We start from the raw sequence: 17,593 nt of genomic DNA, 5'->3' as shown, positions 1-17,593 counted from the left end.
TCCTTTCGTCCCCTGGTTTTATCCTTACCAGATGATAAGCTCGACGAAGATCGATTTTCGTGAACACATGGGCATCATGCAAAGATTCCAGAATATCACGTATCAGAGGTAATGGATACCGATATTTTATGGTTATGTCTTTTAGCAGATGATAGTCCACACAAGGCCGTAAGGTGTCTTCATTCTCGAGTACAAAGAATAATGGAGCCCCCACTGGGAACTGCAAATACTGAATATAACCCTTTACGAGGCATTTAGTGATCTATCACCACAGTTCTTTGCATTCTTGTGTGGTAAGGGAATACTCTCAGCCACTGGGTATCGGTTGATATGATATGATATTTTATTTCTATCGTGCTCGTACACAAGTGTTTCAGAGCGTGACAGGGCAAGGGAGTGGAACAGGGGATAACAAAAACAACGATCTTACTAGGTCCAGTTACATTGAGAACACACAAGTGCATGGGAGAGGGAATGGGGAAAAGTGCATGGAATGGGGGTAGAGGATGGAAGTGCGGAGTAAAGTAGAAACAGATACATAATAAATAAAAAAATAAGTAAATAAATAAATAAATAATAAAGGCAACAAATAGTGGTAGTGCAGCCAGCAAGTGGCAAGTGCTTGGATTAAGGCAGCAGACAGGGTATGTCTGATAAGTGCAGGAAGAAAAAGAGGGGACTGTAAGGGTACAGGTACAGATCCCAGTGCAACGGGCGGCCCAGAGGCAGTGTGGGAGGGTGGCAGACTGAGCAGGTACCTGGGATCGGAAAACAGAGGGTAGGCCAGGTGCACGGTGAAGAGAGAGAACAGATCAGCAGGGGAGGGGGGGCGAAGGCAGTAGCAAATATGAAGGTCTTGAGCTTCTTCCAGAAACCAGATATGGTTCTCCTCAAGTTTTAGAGTGGCAGGGAGGCTGTTCCATCCAGAGGGAGTATCCAGCCGAAGACAGAGATCTACCCTCAGCTTGTTTCTTTGAAAAATGACTGACCCTGAGGGGGTTAGAGGTAGAGGAGGGAAGAGCCTGAGAGGATGTAACTGTATCTCACAACCAAAGGAACATGATGGGGTAAGGGAATGTCCTCAGGAGGAGAAAATACCTTGTCAAAATCGGCGTATTCTGAAGGCAGCTTTTGATAGCAAAAAAAAGACTGAACAGGGCTATTATTGCCAAGCGTGAACTGAACAAGGGGGTTAGCAGGACAGAACAACACTTCCTGGTACAATGTTCAGAACAGAAGATTAAGGTTTGAGTAGCCCAGTTAATACATATTATTAATATAGGCGCTGTAGAATACCAACAACGGTAGACCAAGCACTAAGGGATATGAGGGTGATTGAATGAGATCAAAAGCCAGTGTTTCCTGATGTTGATTTCTAGTCAATTAAACGGGTTCAGATTCGTGAGTTAAGGATCCCAAAGCCAGTGGTGTCCCATCGTCATGAGGAGACGTTCCTGGAAGCTGTGGTCCCAGTGGAGGAGCCATCTTTAATGTTCCATCACGTTTTCTTTGAAGCAGTCCAGTCTTTCCATTCCTATTCCTTTTTCTACTTGCTATCCCCACCCCCCTGTGCGTTGCAACTTTAGTTGGATTCCATCTCTGCATGATCACCTCACAACCTAGCTTATTGCTTTCCTCAGCTTCGCTGTTCCTTTCTACGGTCACGGCCGCTGCCTTCTTTTGTTTCTCCCTCCTTGCTTCCCTTGGTTACTCCTTATCTTGTTTTCCGACTTTGGTTTGCCTTGTGCCGCGAGTCCCGTCTCGCCAACCCCCTGTCCCCCTTTTTGGCAGCTCTTTGCTAACTCTCTCCCTCTTGCCGGTGCACTCTATCTCCCTCTCCCTGGCTCGCTTTCTCTCTTTCTCTCTCTCTTTCTCTCACACTCTCGCTGATCCCACTTTCGCACTCATACCTTTTTTTGTCTATTTCCACCACGCTTCGGTGTTCGGAGTCTCAGTCCCTTTCTGAGTACTGTGTGGCTGGATCCCGCACTGACTCCTCCTCCTCCTTTCTTGGAGTTGTGTATGTTGGTTCTGCACACGTGTCTTCGGCTGCAGACACTCCAGATTGCCTTGTATTTCAATGTTGATATGTTGTGCATCATCTCTGGGTCCTTACTTTGAGGTTTCACCTCTCTTCTTGTTGGCCTTCTGTTTCTACCACGTTCGGCTCAGTGCTGTGCCCTATTAGTTGGCCTGCTCAGGATTTCAGCCTTTTGTTTTACCCTGACCACTGTCTCTTTCCTTTGGCATCTCCTGTTTCTCCTGTCTTCTCCCCTTACTTGGGTTCTTTCCTACTCCCAGTCTGGAATTGTCCTCTCTTGCCTCCAGCTGCAGGATACCTGTTACACAGTGTACCCTCTTAAAGCAAGACTTTATCTCAAGTGGATTTACCGACCCTCCAGAACATCATCCAGGTTTATTTTATGCCATTTGCTTTTTCCCCAACCTGGGCTGCACAGGGGAAGCGTCATTCTTGTTGCCTACTGTTCCTCAGTGCAATGACAGTGGTGAGTTCCCGGAACAGACCCTATCTCTTCAAAAAGAAAGGAACGCCTGAAGACACCACTGCAGAGTTTTCTGACTCCAGAGACTCTTCTATTGGCAGCGACTCTGAAGCACAGTTCAGACTTTCGTCAGTTGACACCCATTTATCCCTTATACAATGGCTATATGCACCTTTTGAAGAGGTTTCACACTGTGTTCAGCACCAAATCATGCATCCATGTAGTTATCTGAGGCCCCTGAATCAACTAGAGCCATGGTGTTTATCGTCCACTTTTCAATTCCCCAAGGCATTGTCACTTGCATGACAAACAAGGGAATGTATGCACGGTTGGCTGGGCTCATTGTTTCCTTCCCAACTGACAACACGCCCACTAGTTTCCCCTTTGTTTGGTGGGCCAAATGGGGCAACTGCTCAAGAAATGACTCCCAGCTCCACAGTATGGACACAAGTTGTTGGTTCTGCGTCTTATCCTGTCGTCATCAGACAGAGGACCGTATACTGCTCTTAGCTGCATCGGTTCTACCCCAACATCCCCTAATGGAGGAAGGTTTCTTTTGGCTGTGGTTGTGGGCTTTACTGATATACTGTAGTTGCTCTGTCGATATTCGGCACATCTTTCTGTCAAGCGCTGGCTAATCTTGATCACTTGGTCAATCAATGCTTGGATAGAGGCAGGTTCTGGGCATGAACAAATTTGTCATTATATTCCTCTCTCAGGCCTCGACGGAATAGGGTTTTCTGTGTCTCTTCTGACCATTGGGATTCATTAGCCAACTGACGGAACTAGCTTATATAAAGTATGACATTCTTCAAACCTTGTTTTATATCCAGAAGTCAGTTCTGGGTTATGACTGCAGTGTTAGACGAGTGGAATGCTTCTAGGAACCCAAATTCCGTAAAGTCTCCAAGATGGGACTCCTAGCTGACATGTACGGTGTTACTCAGGCCAGGGTATTCCCAGTTAGGTTGTTTAGGATATAACCTATCCTTGCATTATAAATTGCACAGGGCGAAACAGAAAATGTATACAGCAATGGTTGCAGAGCTCAGTAATGCTCAGGGGATCCCCATCATACTTGACCGATCCTGAAGTTGCAGAGTGCTCTCAGCAAGCGGTGCAACCAAATTCTGCATGGTCGTGTCCTTAAGTAACTGATTTTCTTGTTTGAGGGCTATAATTTCTTGGAATAATGCCATTACTTCATCCCTCAATTCCTAAAGGGCATCCATGTCAACAGACTCAGAAGGAAGGTGTCTCAATCTGTCAAGCAGAACTGAGCACTGGCACATACCTGATTGTGCGGTCCTTTGGGCAGAAGTCACCACGATTATGGCGATATCAAAAAGCCACCCTTCACCTGCAAACCGAATGCAAAATTACTCGGAGGAGGAATGCAGAGCAGGTCATCCTGCACCAGGAAAGAGTGCCTCATATTAATGTGATGAAGAAACAGTGCAGGGCACTGTATGGGGGAACCACATTGGAATTGTAGACCAAAGAGTAAAAAGGAAGTTTATTAACAAACTCAGAAGAAGAGGCAAAACAGAGGAGACCATAACAACAGGAAGTAAGGGAAGGCAGAGAGCCAGGACAGAACACCTCAGAATGGGTGAATGAAGAGAAGGTGAAAGGCACAGGGCGCATAGTCAAACAGAGTGTTGAGACACACAGAAACAATGTGCCTCATTACGAGGTAGGTGGTAAGGGATTACCGGCACCGGTAAGTACAGCGGTGACGGTAATCTCTTACCACCCTATTCCAAGGTCCCTTAGCGGGACCCTTCCTTAACACCTGGTTTACCCTTTACCGTTATTAGTTCCATCCCCATTCCCATTGAGTCCTATGCGGGGTCAAATGGGAATGGGGAATGGTTCCCGGAATGGGGACTTACCGGGTCCTCCAAGGTTGGAATGACCGGGTAAGACCCTACTTCGGGAACCCAGACTCGGAATACGGTAAGGGGGTAGCCATGGTTCTAATAGCACCATGGCTACCTCCTACCTCGTAATGAGGCCCAATGTATCACTGCTCTTTAATAGCCTTGGGGTTGTTGGTGTCCTGTTGCCAGGCAATACCATTCCGGCTTGCGTGCTGAACTGATGATGCACTTTGAAGTCCTTGGCAATGCCAAGAACAACATGGCGGCATCCATCCGCTCTTGAGGACCGTAGCTACGGGGTGTGTTTTCACCTTAAGCTCCAGGTCAGATGGATGGGAGCTGTGGGACAGCAGGTAAGGGCAGCGCTGCAAAGGCATCCGCCAATGCGTATAAAGCCGCCAGCCACCTAGCTGCCCCTGTGGGACTAGGGAGGCATCTGGCACGTGACAGCAAGCCTTTTAGCCCTACCCTCTCCTCCTCATCTTCTTCCAATTTCCTGAGTGTACTAAATCTTTGATCTCATGATCTTTTCATATGATATTTCTTTCTAGTTTATTGAATTCACCAATCAGAACGAGTTGTTACTGTTGCCAAATGTCTAGTTTCTTTCAGTTCATACAGACTGCCCTGTAGCTTCTTATTACTTAGACAAACGTTCTTACATGTATGCTCTTCCAAGTTTTATCTTCATACTCCTGCATTTTCCCAAATTGCTCTAAACCCCGCCTCTTCCTTGAGACCAGCTTTATGGGCAGTCACCAGATGTTGTATTTTGTGGTATGCTAGACATGTGTGTTCACCCTGAACCGTTGCCTAGCAAAACTGTCAGCCGAATATATACTTTGCATGCTTGAACTAGGATATGTTCGGCTCTTCATCTGATGTTCTGGCTGGGATACACGAAACCAGTACTACAGCTACTGCAGCTCAAATACGCTCTTGTCTGATTTGGAAGTAAGATTGTGCCTTTATGCATTTCATATTCTCACCTATGTTAAATGTTATGGTACAGTGGGATTAAGGGGATACGAAGGGCAAGAACAAGGGTGTTTGACTTTCTATCACAGGACATGTTTTGCTTTGCTCTACTACACTCTGGGTGGATCTAATTTATTTTGGATTCAAGTGCATTAGGGAAACATTAGGAAGGCAGGAGAATCAGCAGCACACTCTATTCTTCAAATTATCATTTTTTCAGGCCATGTTTTTGCCCCTTTCCTTGCTCCTGACTTCATCTTCTCCAATTTTGCCTACTTCCCACCAATCCCTTCTACCGCATCCCTGGCCCTCGTTCTGTAGCCAGCACCACCATTTTATCAGGCAGTTCAATACAAAGTATCTCAGTCCAGGGTGCCAGGGGACAGGTTTCAGTCTTTCAAATCCTTGGAGTATTAGAACAGAACAGAACTTAAATGTTCTTATTTTCAACAGACTTTCCAAATAACCACGTGTTTTCTGATACATCACTCCTGTCAATTCTGATGAGTTTGAGAAACAGCGTACCTGACATCACTAAGATATGTCAATGCTACTTGACCAAAGGGGGTTGCAGAGCCACTGTGATGCTGAATGAGCTATAGAGGTTTTAGGAGGTTTGGATACAAATGAACGATTAATTAATCAATGCTATTCAGTTGTGTGCCTATCTACCAATATGAAGAACTCACTTCATGCAGCACGCAGTGTTCATCTTGGACAATTATGCTAAGTTATATGGCTAAGTTATATGGCTATCGGCTATGTCAGAATTTCAGTCTTTTTTGTCCAGTAAGGTCTTTAAAAAATATCTTAGCCTTTAAATATTCAGTGTCATATTTTCTGGCTATATCAATGCTTGTTTCTCTAGTGAACCATGGCTTGCTAGCTAGGTTTGTGCTATATAAATCTCAAACCTAAATACACACATACCTGTCATACCTACATAATATATACATTATACATACACGATAGAACTGAAATGGTTGTCCACTGGGAATTTGCATAATTCATATGCAGAGCAATATGTGATTTGCCTATGTGTTCCTACCAAGTGTGGATATCGTTTTCCTATGAATACTAGGGTCTGTAACCAATGGCTATAAACGCCCGTATCAGTGCCGTATATCTGCTCTTGAATTGGAGTCATGGTGAATTGCTAGGTGCAAGTATTTTCTTTTGGCTATCCATTCCATACCACAATATCCCAGACTGCACAATATCCATCAACATCCATAAGAGAAACAAATGAACGCCTCTTCAAAAGTTGTCCAAAAGCATGTTGCTAGCTGTTGCCTGCCTAGCAGTTTAATAAAGGTCCAAAGGGGTTCTAACAGTTTATAATCAACATATATGTTATTTATGGTGTTATCCAGTTCATCAAAGGTTTGAGCATATTTTCTATTATGTCTTAGTTTTATGGGAAATATTTTACAATCCCATCTCGACTGGCAAGACTGGTGAATCTTTCATCTTTTCCTCCTAATTCGTCATGTTTTTCCACCTAGATAGAGCAATTTTATGCAAAAAGAAAGTGCTGGAGACAATTTCCACTGTACATATTTTCTGTGAGAAAAAAAGCACTAATGCAGGCAGAAAGTGCACGATTACAAATACAGCAAAGTCATTTAAATCATTAGTGAAGCGTGTTTTTTTCTTTGAAAGTGGTAGATTTATGTAAAAGCTACTACATACAAGTTAATACTTAAAATAGCTGGCACATGTTAAGTGCAATTCCACCCTTAATGTATAGCTTTTGTTTATGATCATGTTTTACATTTGATTAAGTGCAATCCTAACAACAAAGGGTAGCAAAGAGCGGTGCACAGCTCGTGCTGGGGGAACACATAATGTAGCACTGACAAAAGAAACACAATATGTCCAGATGAACCCATGAATTACATGCACCACCTTGCATATACAGATACTGGCATCACATGGATGATGCACACTACAATCATCAGAGAGTGTCATTAAATGTCAGGTAAAGCAATATATGCCCATCTACAACCAGCAAATGCCCAGGTCAGAATTGAAATTAAACCAACTTTGATGCTGCATACAGTGCTTCAAATAGTCTAGAACCGTCTTTATGTAACATTAACCTGTATATTGTTGCTGAAAAATAGAATAGAAATACCAATGTTAAAACAAATCTCATGGCCCAAATAGGTCTATAGGGTCAGTAAAATAGAATGGTCATGAAGGACGCATGATGTGGAGGAGGAAACAGGATATGCAAGTACAGGGGAGAGCAGGAAGCCTTTGTATGTTACAACTAGAAAAGAAAATCTGGTCCGAAGCCAGGCGGAAACAGTCTGATCGGTGGTGGCTGAGGATGTTTGTTAACAAGAGGGGCGTTAATATATGTGTCTAATATGCAGAACTGACAAGCTCAGCGAGGGAGCCTGAACCAAACTACTGGGCTGTGGGGGCGGGGGGGTCATTTCTCCCCCTGAGAAAATTGATAAAATAATCAGTACAAATACTGCATTTTACAGCACTTCCTGTGAGGAATTGGGTAAATAGCCACACATTTTGCAATCATTTCTGTATGATAGCACATGAAAAAACCCAATAATGCAAGTCACCAACAGTGCACATGACCATTTTCCAATGCGTTTTCATGATGTATTTGCCCAAAACATATGCCAGTATATAAAACATATTAATTCTAGATGTGCCCAGACATGGCCATGCATGCTCCTCCAATATATGGCAGTATTACCATATAAGGACTACCAGCCAATAGGAAATGCTATGCCACAGAAAGTAAGTATACCTAGACTCGCAATACCAAAGTAGGTCAGTGTACCACGTAATTGCACTTATGTTGGCTTTTGCCCTTGATGTAAAGTACAAAAATGCTGTGACACACAAAGAATATATGGCTAGTTACCTGCCAACCTTTCGAACATCCATATGTATTGTCTCCTTATTCTGAAATGTGTTTGTGTTTGTGGTGCCCTGGTACCTAAGGGCTATGGTGCGGTACAAACAAATTAATCAAAATAACAAATAAATCGAATGGAGCCTCCAATGTAAGCCAGTCTAGCTGCATAATAACACTTATTATGTTTTCTCTACCCTTGATGACAAGTAAATAGGCCAGGCCACAATGAAAAAGTATATGCAGACTGGTATCACTAATTTAGATCAGTCTAGTGCTGTGATAACAATTGTCATGTTTGATTTACCCTTGATACACTGTAACTGTGTATCAAGGTTAAATCAAACATTAATGTTACTACCTAGCTAGACTGATCTAAATTGAACGTAGGACAGTCTAGCCAGGTACACGCGCTTATGAGTTACTGTGCAGCAAGAGTAAAGCAAATTGAATGCAGGCTAATAACAACAGTTATCATGTTTGTTTTCCCTCGACACACCATAACTGAAAAGCAAACATAAGGGTTATTACATTGCTAGACTGGCCTAAATTAAATATAAACCAAACTAGAAATGTAATAATAATAGTGACAGAATTACTTCTACTGTTTAGGAGTACAGGTTGAGCAGTGAATAAATCACCTACTCCGCCCGCACACTTTACAAACCAACCAGAGCCGGATCAATCGTCAGATCAAGGAGGCTGTTGACAGGATGCGCTGGTTGGCAGGATTGGTGAGATGAAGCACTCAAGGAGTTGCGGATCAGGTAGGCCTCCATGTTTGGTTTGATGGTCAAGTAGATAATGAAGTTGCTGGCGAATGGATTTGCAGATTCAGTTTGAGCAGTTCGATGCAGCATCCGATGGTCAAGGCCCGAAGATCCACCATCGATTCGACTGGTGATGATGATCAACAGCGAAGATGCTTGTGGGGTGAGTGACTGTTCAGAGGCAGTAGAAGCAGCAAAGAGTGTGTCATTGAAGCCGAGCCAAAAGCGTGTTTCACATACCACTGTGTGGAGGCAAACAGGTTCCAATGTGCAGTTTGAGTTTGTAAGAGCTTGGTGACTGCCGAAGTCAGCTCTGGAGCATCCATTTCGTAGTGTGGTGAACCTGATTCAATGAGAGTTTGACTGGTTGGATATGAGGAAACACACACCTCTTGACTAGCTTGCTTCTCAGGATGCTGTGAGTCGAACTCTGGTGTCTAGAGGAAACACACACCTCTTGACTAGCTTGACTCTCAGGATGCTGTGAGTCAAACTCTGGTGTCTAAGGGACAATTTCAGTCATTGTTCTTGAGCAAGGGATGCTGGTGCACACATTCATGGGTCCTTCACCAAGTTGAGATCCTGGCAGCAATTTCACTGGCAGAGATGCAAGTCTTTTTCCAACAGTAGGGTCACCTCCAATTTTCCCTGTGGATGGGTAGAGAACATAGCTTGCCTCTGCCTTGGAAATGCATTAAAGCCAACTGTCACAAGAGAGTTCTAACAAAATTAATCTTAGGTGTTTGTTCCAAATTAAATCTGAGAAGTGGTGGGAGATCCCCTAATTTTAAAGGCAAAAGACCCGAGATGATTGTACTAAAGCAAGCATGCTTAAGGGGTCCAATTCCTGTTCATGGAACCAGTGGATTGTGTTTTCTGACATCAAACCCAAAGTGCTTTTGTGCTACAGGAAGTGGGGGGACAGGAAGGAAAGACAGAGGCAGAAAAATACAACATGGTGGAACCTTCCTCCAGTTGCAAATATCTCCCCCTGGCTACACTAATTGCACCCCCTCTCTTCTCAATACAATCAAAGGCACTCTGGTGAGCGGCTACTCCTGTGTGAATAGGCTTTCCACTTTGATTCCTGTTCCTAGCACAGTTTCCTGTAGAGGGGCTGTATTCTAGGGTGGGCATTACCTTCTATCCCAAAAGGAACCAGGTGAGGAAATCCCTATGCTACAGTCTTGCTAGCAGTAGCAGATACAGGGCCTCATTACGAGTTTGGCGGCAGCCATGGAGCTATTATCTCTATGGCTGCCGCCAAACCGGGCTCCTTTACCGGATTCCCAGAATGGGGAATTACCGGGCCATTCCGAGTTCGGAGCGCCCGGTAATTCCTCCCTCTGGGAACATGGGCCCGGACCTTGCCCATTCCCATCTGAGCCCCTATAGGGCTCAATAGGAATGGGAGAGGGAGATAACAATGGCCGATTACGACCGGCCCATTGTTAGCTCCCTCTTCCCCTTGCGGGACCCGGTAACGACACCTGGTTTTACCAGGCGTCCTTACCGGGTCCCGCGAGGGGACCTCGTAATGAGGCGGAATGGTGTTATGGGACCGCCACCATTAGCGGAGCCCGTTAACCCATTCCGCCTCACTTGTAATGAGGCCCACAGTCTTTCTCTGCTAGGCTGGGCAGACAGGACTGACACATTGTGAAATTAAACTGCTGTGGCTTTAATATTTATGAAAAATACCATAGCTCATGTATGGCTTATTCCTAGAGATTATTCTGCCACCAGAAAACTGACTTATAATTATAGGTTTTTGATAGTGTATTTACGCATCCCTGTCCAGTCATCAATGTCACTGTATATACTCAAGAGTAATAGGATTATGTACATACTGTACATTATGTAAAATAAAGCCCTACCTGGACCAATCTGAGACTCCACAGCTGGTCTGTGTCTGAGTGCTGTGTCTGAGTGACTAGAAAAACATTCTCCTGAGCTGCATTCATGCATCATCATTCTAATAGCAAGCACTCCAGGCCAGTGACAACACAAGTCTACAATATAACATCTCCATTTCATACCAGATCCAACTGCAACACAGCACCAATGCAATTCATGAGAGTGATATGATATGATATGATATGGTATTTGTAACGCGCCTATACACAAGTGTTTAGTGGAGGGGTGAACGCTTAGCCAGGCCCAGAGGCTCACCCAGAGACGGTCTCTCTGCATGCACACTCAGGAGCAGCATCATTCACTTCTTCAGTAAAGTTGGCAGACCATCCCAGTCCTCCCGGCAACCCCATGGGAGGGGTTGGGGTGCCCCTTCTAACTCCCCCAAAACCCCAAGAAGGAAGCAAAACCTTTTCTCTCCTGAGGAACCATGGAGACTTATCCATGGAGAAATATGTATCGAGAGGGAACTATGAGGACAAATAACCATAGAAACAAATCAACTAGGACATCATGAATGGATGATATTAGAACCTGAGAGATAAACCAATCAATGAGAATACCATTGATGAATGATACTAAGGATAAACAACTGAAGGAAAAACCTTATCAATGAAAATTCCATTGATGAGAGGGAATTATGAGGACAAACAATCATAGGAACACATCAATGAGGATATATTGAATGGCTGATATTAGAACCTGAGAGAAAAAAAAATCAATGAAATATAATTGATGAATGGTACGAAGGATAAACAACTAAAGAAAAAATGTATCAATGAATTTTGAGACCATTTGATGAAACTGAATGTGATGTGTGGTACGTCTTGTAATCCAACAAATAAAACATTCAAGCTAAATAAATACATGTGAGTATGTATTTCAGGAACAAGTATAACTAGCGCACAGCTTGATTGGGTCAGATAAGAAGCAAAAGGTTAATGTCCTAAATGCTACACCTGCACTGCAGGGACTTGGCTCTCATGGCAGATGTCAGATGTGCGCCTGTGTCCTTTAAACCTGATCTTTGCACTGAAGAGCAGGTGCTGTAGATCAAGCTACTGATTCTGCAGGGCACTGGTGTACACTATGCTTTTGGAATTAAGCTTATGAAAGGGGAACCTGACTGGAAGTTTTCCTTTCAAAGATGGAATTGCTTGCCCCATTTTATAAATGAATAAACTATTTTAAAAACAGGGCTTCTATGCCGTTGCTAGATGGCAATTCCTCACAATAACACTCATCATGTTTGCTTTCCAGTAAATGTACATCAAGGGCAAAGCAAACTTAAGTGTTATTGTGTGCCTCTACTGGCCTATATTCAGTCTAGGCCAGTCCAACCACGTAATAACACTTCACTTATCATGTTTGCTACACAGTACTTTGAATTAAGGGAAAAGCAATAAAGAATGTCATGCCCTGAGCACCCTGCAGCCCTAAATACAAGGGCTCCTCTGAGCAGGGTACCGAAACTTAGAGGTCAGGGTTGAGACACATACACGCATATAAACAACACTTTCACCTGTGCATTTGCACATCAATCCTTGAAAGTCACGTATTAAAAAAAAACATCACACCAACATACATGTTCAATACATTACCAAAATCACTTACCTTACCAGCATGCACCCCCCATACATGTCATGCCATCTGGGGGGACCGGATGGTCATTCCCTTTAGACATGCTGACTCACAGGAGAGGAACCATCTCCTGTCAGTCAGTGTGTTTCATTTGTGGGACTCTGTAACGTGAACATGCTGACTGACAGAAGAGAACTTCGGTTCTGTCAGTCCGTGTTAGGGCAGTCCTCCTAAAGTCCAAATGATCATAAGACTTTTGTAAGCTATCCCAGTGGTTTGTAGATCCCCAACTCGGGCCGATTCATGGAATTAATGTGCGCCGAAAATTCCGGCGCAGAGGTGCCAAAACGTGCGAATCGTAGTGCAAGTGCGAAAATCGCAGGGAAACCAGCACACATCGATTCATGGAAGTCCGTGCGCGAGAAAAATATTGGATGTGCACTGAAAAAGTGCGCGGCGCACGCCGGCGCACAGGTCATCCAACGGCGTGCGCCACGGCCACAGAGAAATCGCACATAGCGCGGCGCACATAACAAAAGTAGGCGGAACACGGGGCGTAACACTCGGAATGGGGAACAACGCGTGAAAATATGGGTGTCACGGGGGAAGTACAGGAGGCTAGTGCTCAGAACGCCCACACGCTCGCCTACAACTCGTATTCATGGAATCGAATAGGGCAAACCAGCGCATGGTCATAGACGCGCACAGGGCCAAACAAGTCCGCCACAAGAAAGCAGGCGGTAGCGTCCCTGCGCCTGAAATAAATGTGCGCCAAAATGTGCGCTTACAAAAAGCACCTACATACAGCTATGATGAATGATCCATACTGTGGCCCTCTAGGACAAATGAGGTGCAAAGGGGTACCGACAAACACGGACACCCGCTGTTTGAAAAATAGCATGTGCGTGTATTTCGGGGTGCGCGAGAAGTTCCACACGCGATTGGCCTGGGTACATGTATTTTGGGGTGCGCGGGAAGTTCCACACGCGATTGTCCGTGGTACGTGTATTTCGGGGTGCGCGTGAAGTGTCACACGCGATTTCAGCAGGGTACGTGTATTCCAAGGTGCGCGGGAAGTTTCACACGCAAATTTGCAGGGTACATGTATTGCGGTGTGCGCATGAAGTTCCACATGCGATTTCAGCAGGGTACGTGTACTCCGGGTGCGCAGGAAATTCCACACGCAAATCCGGCAGCTTACGTGTATTTTGGGGGTGCCGGGGAGTCCTACACGTGAATTGGCCATGTGGCTCCTCCCAGCTGTTCCCTCTACACCCTCCACGGCCCCTGCAGGTGGCCCACACCACAGGGGACTACCCTGCACCCCTGCACATGTCCCGCAGGCAGCCCATCCACCATGGCCATGCCCCGAGACAACCCACATGTCACCTTGCACTACTGCCAACCAACGCATGTCCCCCTGCACCCCCACCCCCCAGCAGTCAGGGGCACCCTCCACCAGGCCCCCACTCATGTCTCCCACCCCCCCACCCCCAGCATTCAGGGGTACCCTCCACCAGGCCCCCACTCATGTCTCCATCCACCCCCCACCCCCCAGCAGTCAGGGGCACCCTCCACCAGGCCCCCACTCATGTCTCCCCCCACTCCCCAGCAGTCAGGGGCACCCTCCACCAGGCCCTACTCATGTCCAACTCATGTCCCCCTGCACCCCCACCCCCCAGCAGTCAGGGGCACCCTCCACCAGGCCCCCACTCATGTCTCCCACCCCCCCACCCCCCAGCAGTCAGGGGCACCCTCCACCAGGCCCCCACTCATGTCTCCCCCCACCCCCCACCCCCCAGCAGTCAGGGGCACCCTCCACCAGGCCCCCACTCATGTCTCCCACCCCCCACCCCCCAGCAGTCAGGGGCACCCTCCACCAGGCTCCACTCATGTCCAACTCATGTCCCCCTACACTCCCACCCCCCAGCAGTCAGGGGCACCCTCCACCAGGCCCCCACTCATGTCTCCCACACCCCCACCCCCCAGCAGTCATCGGCACCCTCCACCAGGCCCCCACTCATGTCTCCCCCCACCCCCACCCCCCAGCAGTCAGGGGCACCCTCCAACAGGACCCCACTCATGTCTAACAGCCCCCCCACCCCCCAGCAGTGCGATTTGCCTGGGTACGTGTATTTCAGGGGTGCGCGGGTAGTCTTACACGCGATTTCATCAGGGTACGTGTATTATGGGTCCACGTGAACTTCCACACGCGATATCAGCAGGGTACGTGTATTACGGGGTTCGTGTGAACTTCCACACGCGATATCAGTAGGGTACGTGTATTACGGGCTTCGCGTGAACTTTCACACGCGATATCAGTAGGGTACGTGTATTACCGGTTCGCGTGAACTTCCACACGTGACTGGGCCTGGGAGAGCGTGTTACGTGTATTCCTGGTGTGGGTGGGAATAGTGACTCACGACTGGGCCTGGGAGAGCGTGTTACGTGTATTCCTGGGGTGGGTGGGAAGATTTACACGGTCGCTTACAACGCGCCAAAAAAAAAGGTCCAATCCGGAAACACGTACGCCAGCATGTAGCTGGCACACGTCCCGCGCTGCATAAAAGTGTGCGCAAACAACAAACAAGCTCAGACGCCAGGATGAATATACCGTTCCTAGCAGCAGTGGACGTGGGATACCGCATGAGGAGGAGGAGGATAGTCAGGGCCAGAATCTTCACACCCAGAACCAGCCTTTTTGGTACGCCTGATGACCAGGTGTATGGGAGATACAGGTTTCCACCTCACATAATACTCGACCTGGTCAGTGAGTGGGAGGATGACCTCACATCACCCACCCTGTGTTCCCAAGCACTGAGCCCCCTGGAGAAGGTCCTCAATGTACTGCACTTCTTGGCTACCGGATCATTTCAGCGGACAAGTGCCAGGGTGGGGGGTGTCACAGGCCATGCAGTCACGGTGCCTACACCAGGTGTTGGCCATCATCACTGCACGCCCATCTGTCCGCAGGCACATATACCTGCCCAGAACACCTGCAGAAAGGCAGGCTGTCAGCCAGGATTTCTACAGGGTGGCACAATTCCCCAAAGTGCTAGGTGCCATTGATTGCAACCATGTGGCTCTACGTCCCCCCAGGGCATCTGAGCACATCTATAGAAACCGCAAGCACTGGCATTCCATCAACGTCCAGGTAGTATGTGATGCCAAGGGAATCATCATCTCAGTATATGCCAACTATCCAGGGTCCTCCCACGACAGCTTCATATACAGGATGTCAACCCTAAACCGGGACATGGAAGCCGGGCGGCATGGCGATGCATGGCTGCTTGGTGAGTATAAATGCCACAGCACACGCATGCATGACAGATACAGAGTAATGTCACTACCCCACTAATGATCCCCATCACCACCTCCCCGAGGGACAGTGCCTTCCCTCTGAGCACCCACATGATGATGCCAATTCGGAACCCCATCACGCCTCCCGAGGTAAGATACAACACAGCCCATATTGCAACCTGGGGCATAGTGGAGCGCACATTCGGAGTTCTCAAGTCACGCATTTGCTCCCTTGACCATTCTGGCGGGCAGCTGTTATACGCTCCCCCAGTAGTGTGCAGGATCATAGTGGTAGCATGTGTCCTGCACAATGTTGCAACACGCCGGGGCCTGGCTGTGGACAAAGTGGTGCCCCCACATCCCCAACCACATGCACGCCCACTGCGCATGGGAGGGGAAAGGGCACGGGGTGAGGCAGCCCGTATGCAGCTGGTGGCGAATTACTACACATAGAAATCACACCCCTGTGGAGTGCACACAGCCCTGGCACATACCATCTGACAATCAATTATGACTCAATCTGACAATTCTGATGAATTAAGGGACAGTCAACTGTCAGAACCATAGAAGCCTGAGATTTTTCACCTGGAAGTGTCACAATGTGTGCATCCCTACATACACAACCACCACCAATGCAGTGTCATCAAAAGACACACTTCTATGCAGCAAAAATGAATACCCAATTGCAAAATACAACATGAGAACAGTGCCATGTCACCCAACCCCTCCCCGGCACCGCCACACAACACACCATGGCATGTCATGCTATGTGAGAGCAAACAAATGAATCCCCACAACATGACACAAGTGTCACAAACTACAGTGTCCCTAATGGAAACTGGCCACACATGAAATGCTCACAGTAATGCAGGACCAACAACACACATTACCAAATATTTACCAATCATACTAATCACCTACACAACCTCCAACCTACCTTAAACATGACAGTACGGATTTAAAAAATTGGTAGTCTCACTACCTGATAATGCCAGCACTTCGAACACTTCCAACTGTACAGTGTTAGCGCCACGCAAAAGTGTAGGTGCACTGCTTACAACATGGACTGCATTTCCAAAGTAGACCGCCTTGTGAAGACATGAGAAATGGACCTGCAAATTAGGAGGATGAGATGGATGCAGAGGCTCATATCAATACACCATGTAGTGTACAATACAACAACAATATGCACTAGGAATGTATACACAGTATTGACTACAGACTGCCCACACATCAAATGGGAGTCCAACGTCACTGTGTAAGTCAATATCACTTGGGCAAGCCCATGGAAACGGGAAGCAGGAGGGGTGTTTGTCACACAAACCCAAGCATCTAACCCAAATTCAGGACAAGCCTGCATGTGCCCAGCCACAATACAGCATATGCCCACGGGAGCCACACAAGGCAACACACTGTCAAAAAAATCAAAAATTAAAAATCAAAAAATCAAAAATGGCCATGAATGGGCAAGGGGGGGTGGGGGAGGCCACCCAGGAGGTCCGAGGACAGGGTGCACACCAAAACCCACCTGTGTGGATCTTGCGAGAAAAAAAAACACCTCCATGGGCTCATGGCCTGCACGGCTACCCAATTGTGAGAAATTCGCTGCTGTCGCTCTATTCACCCTCTGCAGCTGCATCAGGAGGTGGTGGCACTATGGGAGGCAGCCCACGCAAAGCCCTAGTCTGGTCCTCCATGGCAGCAAGCATTCGGGTGTGGAAGGTCTGGTTCTGGAGGATAATCGTGCAGAGGTCCCCATGCAACAACTCACGGGAT

Source organism: Ambystoma mexicanum, chromosome 2q (assembly GCF_040938575.1).
Source record: "Ambystoma mexicanum isolate Mex_15411 chromosome 2q, UKY_AmexF1_1, whole genome shotgun sequence".
NCBI lineage: Eukaryota > Metazoa > Chordata > Amphibia > Caudata > Ambystomatidae > Ambystoma > Ambystoma mexicanum.
The sequence above is the reverse complement of the archived record's forward strand: the minus strand, read 5'-3'. Positions refer to the sequence as shown.